The sequence below is a fragment of the Bubalus kerabau genome, chromosome 1 (assembly GCF_029407905.1).
Source record: "Bubalus kerabau isolate K-KA32 ecotype Philippines breed swamp buffalo chromosome 1, PCC_UOA_SB_1v2, whole genome shotgun sequence".
In the NCBI taxonomy this organism is placed as follows: Eukaryota; Metazoa; Chordata; class Mammalia; order Artiodactyla; family Bovidae; genus Bubalus; species Bubalus kerabau.
In genome coordinates, this window is record NC_073624.1 from 30,654,994 (window position 1) to 30,661,097 (window position 6,104).

Here is a 6,104-nt window from a genome sequence, read left to right on the forward strand (position 1 = left end):
GACTTCTGATTCAGTGCTCATTTTCAAAAAAAAAAAAAATGCACTATTTAATGTGTGCTGATTGCCATCACTAACATTCCCTTGTTTTCAATACACCCTTCCTCTTATCCACTAACTGAATCCTGCTCTGCATCCAGAAAGCCCACTTAAAGAAAATCTGCTGCTAAGTTTCAATTCCCTAGATGGTGAGAAGACTTACTACAGAATTAATTTTCAAAGACATCTTTAGAGTCCTCTATTTTTCTATTCCAGATGTAAATTTTAAAAACGGTTTGAGAAATGACTCTTAATAATAGAGTGAAATGAAAGGGAGCTACTGCCAACCAGAGACTCTGTTTCATCTAAAATATGCCCCATATGGGTGTTCTGAGAAAATGCTACAGCAGTAGATGCAATCACTCTCTTATTCTGAAAAGTTATAAAAACAAAGCCAAACAAAGGAACAACAGTGAAACAGATCACAAATAAATCAAGCCTCCCAGTACAGTCTCTCTAATGGTATTTCTGGGACGGCCCTGAAATTCTGAACATCCTGTCTTTTGATTATAAAAGGAAATTCTCAATTTTATTAGTTTATAATCTAAATGCAAAGGATAAAAACAGTAGTGTGTTACACTTTTGTTGTTGCTATTGTTGTGCCCAGTCATGTCTGACTTTTTGCAACCCCATGGACTGTAGCCCACCAGGCTCCTCTGTCCATGGGTTTTTCCAGGCAAAAATACTGGAGTGGGTTGCCATTTCCTTCTCCAGGGGAATCATCTCCACCCAGGGAATAAACCCAGGTCTCCAGCATCTCCTACATTGGCAGGTAGATTCTTTATCACTGCACAACCTGAGAAGCCCGTGTTACACTATAAGTCTTCTAAAGTGATCAAATACCAGGCACACACTCTGCCTTTTATCTGACTAAAGTGTAGTAGTACTTGGCAACAAAAAGGGGTGTGCATTCAAAATTTTAATTTATTAGAGGATGTGTGTGTTAGCCCATCTCCAAAGAGATACTTTTACAGTCACCAGAAATTCAGGAGCCCCCAATAATGCTGCAAGGTTGTCTCTTCACTCCTAGAATCCTCAAGTGCTTTATCACTTGTCATTTTGAAGATGATCATTAATCAGAACACTTTGCACTTGAGCCGACTTGTAACCTATGGACTCTTTACAAACATAACAAGCCACATCAATAAAATGCAGCTGTTGCGGAGTGGAATGAGGCTGTTTATCATATGAGCAGCAGTCTAAAACGGGAAGATAAAGATGACTACTGACAGTGCTGGCATCATTTTCCTCTTCCCAAACTCAATTTGATATCTCACATATAAGTATCAGGTGTAGAGGGAATAAACATTCAAGGGCCATTATTGAAAAGCACAAGGTGTAAAAATTGCATAGGTATATAAAAGTTAACATGAGGATTACACAGAAGGGCTAAGTTTGTATCTATACCGAATGGTGCAGTGCAGTACACGTGTGCCCTCATATCTGACCCTTTGCAACCCTAAGGACTGTAGCCCACCAGGCTCCCCAGTCCATGGGATTCTCCAGGCAAGAACACTGGAGTGGGCTGCCGTTTCCCACTCCAGGGGATCTTCCTGACTCAGGGATCAAACCCGTGTCTCTGGCATCAGCTACAGTGGCCAGCAGATCTTTTTACCACTGGCACCACCTGGGAAGCCCTCTGAAGTGAAATGAAGTGAAGTCGCTCAGTCGTGTCTGACTCTTTGAGACCCCATGGACTGTAGCCTACCAGGCTCCTCCATTCATGGGATTTTCCAGGCAAGAATACTGGAGTGGGTTGCCATTTCCTTCTCCAGGAGATCTTCCTAAGCCAGGGATTGAACCCAGGTCTCCTGCACTGTAGGCAGACGCTTTACCGTGTGAGCCACCAGGGAAGTCGTCTACATAGAACAAGTAGTCCTAACTGGTGGGTTTTGTTTTTGTTTTTGTTTTTTGGTTGCTAATTACCAAAGCCAACTATTTTAAGTGATACTTGTTAGATCCCATGGAAAGAATGCTCATCTCATTTCATATCAACCTGGAAGCTGAATTTAGTACTTGGAAAAACCCTGGACATCAAGATATATCCAGCTCAGACTTCCCCAGTGGCCCTGTGGTTAAGAATCTACTGGCCAGTGCAGGGGACACGGGCTCGATCCCTGGTCCAGGAAGATTCCACATGCTGCAGGGCAATGAATTCCCTACAGGCAACTACATAGCCTGTGCTCTAGGGCCCATGAGCCACAACTGAGGCCACACAATATAACTACTGAAGCCCGGATGCCCAGACCCCATGCTCTTCAACAAGAGAAGCCACTGCAATGAGAAACCCATACACCATAATTAGAAAGTAGTCCCCACTGGCTACTAGTAGAGGAAGCTCGCACACAGCAGTGAAGACATAGTGCAGCCAAAAAAAAAAAAAATCAGAAATAAATAATTTAAAAAAAATATATATATATATCTCCAGCTCATCAACATACTAGCTACACACACAAAATGATGTGTCATTGAAAGTTCTGTGGGGAAATGGAAAAGAGGGCTTCTACTCCATACTGCATGGTCAAACTTCCATCGTCTCCCCAAACGTTCTCTCCCAGTGCAGCAGTCTCTCCCTTCTCAACTACAAGTTCTGCTGTCCAAGCATTTCCAACACAGGTCTAGGACTGAAACTTAAGTCCCTTTACTTATGCAGAACAATTGAGGTCTCTAACTCCCCAGCCTGTTGTATTTTACCAATGCAGTGAAGTACCCACTTCCTTGGAAGGCAGGGAAAACTTTAAATAATAAATATTTCCTCTTTTCACAGCTTTAGGGATATGCACTTCTCTCAAGGGGGCTTCCCAGATGGCACTGCTGCTGCTGCTAAGCCGCTTCAGTCATGTCCGACTCTGTGCGACCCCAGAGACGGCAGCCCACCAGGCTCCCCCGTCCCTGGGATTCTCCAGGCAAGAACACTGGAGTGGGATGCCATTTCCTTCTCCAGTGCATGAAAGTGAATGAAAGTGAAGTCGCTCAGTCGTGTCCGTCTCTCAGCGACCCCATGGAAGTATTCTCCAGGGAAGAATACTGGAGTGGGGTGCCATTGCCCTCTCCACCAGATGGCACTAGTGGTAAAGAATCCACCTGCCCAATGCACAAGATGCAAGAGACGCAGGTTCGATCCCTGGGTTGGGAAGATCACCTGGAGGAGGACATGTCAACCCACTCCAGTATTCTTCCCTGGAGAATCTCATGGACAGAGGAGCATGGTGGGCTACAGTCCATGGGGCCATAAGGAGTCAGACACAACTGAGCAAATGAACACACACACACACACAACCATACCAAGAGCAGGAATACTAAATCAGTCTTGAAAAGGGATTGGATCCAAAAGTATGAAAACCACTATCAACATTAGGAAACTCCAGTTTTGTCTTACCTTGTCTCTGTTCATGTGCTTTATCCATCTCTCTAGTTTTCCCTCCCTCTCCTCCTAATCTTTCTTGTTTTACAAAAAGTGAAGACTTTCAGAGAAAGGGTCTTTTGTTACACAGAACAGTGGTTCTCAAGCCTAGCTACCAGTACAGTTTACTAATGTAAACAGTACAGTTCATTCACAAAGATTTGATTTTAAAGTCTCATAGAGTTTGACTGTTTACATTTTCAAAGCCTCCTAAGTAGCTTAAAGACTAAACTTCTGAAGCAAAGAGCATCTCCCATCCCAAAATACAGCAACATAATTTAAGATAGACATGTATTTCTTTCTTAACAGTCCTGACAATGAGTAACCCAGACAGACAGAGTAGCTGGGCTCCATCTAAAGACCCCAGTTTTCTTCCTTCTTGCTCATCCACATAACCAGCTTACAAACAAGAAGTGATTTTTTTTTAATCAAAGTAGATTTGATGTACAATATTATGTAAGTTCCAGTTGTACAACACAGTGATTCACAATTTTTAAAGGATACATTCCATTTACAGTTATAAAATATTAACTATTAAACAAGACACTTTTTGCAAACTTAATGGCGGAAGTCTTGCCTTGACTCTTGGGTCAAAGTGAGGTCACTGTCATATTCACTTTTCAGCTTTGGGAAGGTAAAGAGTTGACATTCAGCCAAATGATTTGTCAGCAGCAGGGTAGAAGTTGCCCATAACACTAAGTCTCTCAACCACTCAGTGAGAACTTAGTCATTTGATTGGGAAACACAGTCTGCAGCTGGACAGTCATGGGTCTAGGATGATATGGAAATCCAAGCACTTGATCATAGTCCTCAATTGCCTCTTTTAAATGCACAGGCAGGTTTGGGAACTGCTATATAGAGGTTCATATATTGCCACTTCATGGCAAATAGATGGGGAAACAATGGAAACAATGGCTGACTTTATCTTTCTGGGCTCCAAAATTACTGCAGATGGTGATTGCAGTCATGAAATTAAAAGACACTTACTCCTTGGAAGGAAAGTTATGACCAACCTAGACAGCATATTCAAAAGCAGAGACATTACTTTGCCAACAAAGGTCAGTCTAGTCAAGGCTATGGTTTTTCCAGTGGTCATGTATGGATGGAGAGTTGGACTATAACGAAAGCTGAGCGCTGAAGAATTGATGCTGTAGAACTGTGGTGTTGGAGAAGACTCTTGAGAGTCCCTTGGACTGCAAGGAGATCGGGCCAGTCCATTCTGAAGGAGATCAGCCCTGGGATTTCTTTGGAAGGAATGATGCTGAAGCTGAAATTCCAGTACTTTGGCCACCTCATGCAAAGAGTTGACTCATTTGAAAAGACCCTGATGCTGGAAAAGATTGAGGGCAGGAGGAGAAGGGGACAAGAGAGGGTGAGATGGTTGTATGGCATCACCGACTCGACGGACATGGGTTTGGGTGGACTCCAGGAGTTGGTGACGGACAGGGAGGCCTCGCGTGCTGCAGTTCATGGGATTGCAAGGAGTCAGACATGACTGAGAGACTGAACTGATATAGAGGAAAGTGATGGTGACTTCCCACCTCTACCCTTCATTTCACCTAATCTCAGCTGTCATACAGAAGGAAGGGCACTCAACTTAGAGTCAGAGGATCCATGTGCAAGCAAACCCTAGTTCTGCCATGAATTGTGTGATCCTAGGAAGATCCCTTCATAAAAATAACACATACCAGGCTTAGTAGTAAGTGATTTATATGCATCATTTTCTTTTAACCTTGATAATGCAAGGCACATATTTTTAATCCTATCTTAGTAAGAAAATAGATAAGCTTTCCCACTTCACATTTTATATGTTATCAAAGCTAGATTTCAAACTCAACTTTGCATGCTCAGTCACTAAGTTGTGTCTGACTCTTTGTGATTCCATGGACTGCAGCCCACCAGGCACTTCTATCCATGGGATTTCCCAGACAAGAATACTGGAGTGTGTTGCCATTTGATCCTCCAGAGTATCTTCCTGACCCAGGGATTCAAAGCCATGACTCCTGCCACATCTCCTGCATTGCAAGCAGATTATTAACCACTGAGCCACCTGGAAAGCCCAAACTCAACTTTATTTGAATTCAAAGCATACCATCTTCCCCTTTGGCCATATTTAACCTCATTGAGTCTCATTTTCCTGTAAGTGAGATAAAAGTCTACCTCAATGAGTTGCTGTGAGCTTAATTTCAGGATAGGCTTCCCTGGTGGCTCAGATGGTAAAAGCGTCTGCCTACAATGTGGGAGACCCAGGTTCAATCCCTGGGCAGGGAAGATCCCTGGAGAAAGAAATGGCAACCCACTCCAGTACTCTTGTCTGGAAAAATCCCATGTACAGAGGAGCCTGATAGGCTACAGCCCATGAGGTCGGATGGTGTGTAGACCTTAAATATCAACAAAAGTCATTATTTCCTTTTGTATACAGAAGATGACACTAATTTGCCATGGTGAGCCTGTGGTTTGAGTTCCTTTCTGGCAATGGTGATGGATTTGAGCTTATTTATTCATAATGTCTGGTTCTGTCTTCAGTGATCAATAGAACCCACTTAAGAGATGATAGTTCAGAGCTAGCGTGTGGCCAAGGAACTGAACAAAGACAAACTGGCCCATATGGGAACTGAATTAATGATCTGGAACTGATGAGCACTATACTCAGATAAGCTGAAAT

General features: G+C 43.1%; 1 non-coding gene across 1 annotated transcript; it reads left to right on the forward strand.

Moving 5' to 3' along the window:
• Positions 1-5,637: 5,637 nt before the first annotated feature.
• TRNAC-ACA (transfer RNA cysteine (anticodon ACA)) lies at positions 5,638-5,710 on the forward strand. Its single transcript has one exon. It is a non-coding gene; the product is annotated as a tRNA-Cys (tRNA).
• Positions 5,711-6,104: the final 394 nt, after the last annotated feature.